At 40.5% G+C, this 2,656-nt stretch overlaps 1 protein-coding gene across 11 annotated transcripts in view; it reads right to left on the bottom strand.

Annotated features, from left to right (window-relative positions):
• LOC101850580 (gonadotropin-releasing hormone receptor) overlaps positions 1-2,656 on the bottom strand; it is a 211,014-nt gene that overhangs the window by 70,717 nt on the left and 137,641 nt on the right. The gene's annotated exons all lie outside the window — the stretch shown is intronic.

Genomic DNA, 2,656 nt, shown 5'->3' with positions numbered 1-2,656 from the left:
TTCTTTCTTTCACTCTCTCGTTCATTCTTGGGAACCTGGGAGTGGTTCTGGTATGTCCTACTTCTTTTCATCCCCTACGTTGCTTCTGTCTCTCTATCCTGCCTTTCTCCTGAATGTGTGTTGTCTTGTTCATGTGATTATGTTTACGCTTAGAAGAGGTTTCGTTGTTTCTCATGTTTAGGTTTTCGCGGTCTTCCTGTTATTTTCTACCTCTTCTTTGTCTGCTCACCCACTTCTCTCTCGTTTCCTCTCTCTATCTTCGCCCGTCTCTCAGTCTCTGTCTCTGTCTCCCTCCCCCTCTCTCTCTCTCTCTCTCTCTCTCTCTCTCTCTCTCTCTCTCACACACACACACACACACACACACACACACACATATACACACACACATACACACACACGCGTCTGGACAGTTTGACCATTTGCTACCACCTTTTTGCAGGGACTCTTCTGGGAATTTCACCCTTCAGAATTTGAAGATATCTGATCTAAATCTAAAGATTAATGTTATGATTAACCAAGTCTTAAACTTTAAAAATGCTCTACCTGAAAAAGACTGATTCAAGCATCTATTTACAACATTGTTTTAGAACTGCAGTCTTGACTCGTATGTTTGCCCCCCCAAAAAAAACAAACAAACAAAAAACAACAACAATCCCGCCGAACTGTAGAGTTTTGTTTTTATAAACACACACGTTTCACAAATAAGATATATTAAATAACACTTTATAAAACTAAACAACAGATAGAACGATGGAAGTTATTTGAGAAAGCGAAGAAAAATATAAAAACTCTCGATGGCGAAACTGACAGCACGGAAATAACGAGAGATGTCTCATAATAATGTAGTGGGAAGAAACGAGCAGGGTAAGCAGCTAGACAACAGCAGATCTTCTAGAGGAAGAATCTCCTACGAGCATTGTTGTGTTTCGGCCCAAAGTAGATCTACCTGACATTTTAAGGATGCTTGGCCACACTCAGGAGGTCATGACTCGCGAGTTCTATCGGCCTTTTTTTTCGCTGGTCGAGGATTGAACTCTATTATAATACAAAGATCGTACATAACAAGATAGTCCACTTCTCTTTGAGCCAATTAAAAATGTGTCCTCAAATTTCGGTGGCGCCCTCTTCGAAAAAGTGCAGACTTTATGAACAGGGGTACCCTACTTCTTGTGGGAAAAACAATAAAAGTGAAATTAGCAAACTGTTCTATTCCTATTCTTCTTCAGAAGAAACGAAATGAGCTTCAAAACAAAGACTGCAGCGGCATCTGCATCAAGCGCGGACACTTTTTTGGCTGAGTGAACGATCTTTGTTATACATAGTGGGTTTAGTGGATCTCCGGATCTTCAGTCTGTGGATGTTTTAGGAGTGCCACAAAACCATCTTTGTTTCTCGATCATCACCAACACCTCGCTACCCTTGAGTTACAAAGTTCTATGTACTCAGTGCCTAGTTTTAAGAAATCTGACATTAAAAGTTTTGAGTTTCACTTGTCAAGCTTTTTCGAATGCATTTTTTTGTGTTGGATATTCGTGAAATGCATTTCTTTGAATATCTTGATAACGACTCTGATATCCATCGTTTGGTTTCTGACCTCATGGTCTTAATAAATCAAAAAGGCTAAAACTGTCCAATAACAAAAACAAAACAAAAAAGATTTTAGGATATCGAAGTGCCTGACCTGCAACAGACACCGGCGACGATGGTTCACCATACATTTTTAACCCAGTAGTTGTGAAAATAAAAACAACAGCAACAAAAAAAAACCCCCTTCCAAAAAAACACAACAGCAAAGCAACAAGGAACAAACCCTAAACAAACAAAAAGAAACCTACAGTACTTGTCCTTCCTGGTCACTGATCTGGTCTGACTTTCCAGTTAAGGTAAGTAGCTCTTGGTACACCCCTTCTTCGTTTGCCTTCACTTTTACCACACTAAAAAAGATGTTCCAAGTCCTTTATGCCGATTCAAGGAACCCAGAAATCGCACTTGTTTCATCCTTGTTGTTTTTATTCGCAAGCAGAACGCATCGTCTTCTTTAGGTACCGGATCATTTAAATTAATTTTCTTCCGTAAATCGTTTACCAGTCTCCTATGAAGGCAATTTTCTGCTGCTGCCATTTTATTCTCACTGTCTCTCATGGTTATTCTACAGTCAGAGCCGCACAGAAGGACTGACTACATGTAACATTAATTACAACTCTTATTTGTTGGTTTGTAGTTGTTGTTTTTTTGGCTAATTGTTTTACGGCACTCTCTACTGCAAAATATTAAGGTCATATGAGCGCACTGGACATATTATACATTTTTCAGTTGGTAGGAACTTTTGATTTTTGCCCCGGTAGCGGCCAAAGCCTACTTTTATCGATTTTAAACCACCAAGGGATCTTTAACGTGCACAACTTGCGCACAGGACCTCCGACAATTTTCGCCTTTTGTCTGAGAAGGCTAGGTGTAGCTGAAAGACTGCAGTAAGAAGGAATCAAGGAGTAGCAGTTGAAAGGCTGCAGAAAGAGTCAGGAGCCCAGAGTCGGGGGGGGGGGGGGGGCAACAAAGGAGGTTAGGGGTGTGGGCAGAAAATGGAGACGAAAGCAGACGATAGAACATTGCAAGAGAGCCGGAAAGAAGGTGAAAGGAGATAATTTTAGAGAAGAAA

Source organism: Aplysia californica, unplaced genomic scaffold, assembly GCF_000002075.1.
Source record: "Aplysia californica isolate F4 #8 unplaced genomic scaffold, AplCal3.0 scaffold00350, whole genome shotgun sequence".
Classification (NCBI taxonomy): Eukaryota; Metazoa; Mollusca; class Gastropoda; order Aplysiida; family Aplysiidae; genus Aplysia; species Aplysia californica.
The sequence above is the reverse complement of the archived record's forward strand: the minus strand, read 5'-3'. Positions and strand labels throughout refer to the sequence as shown.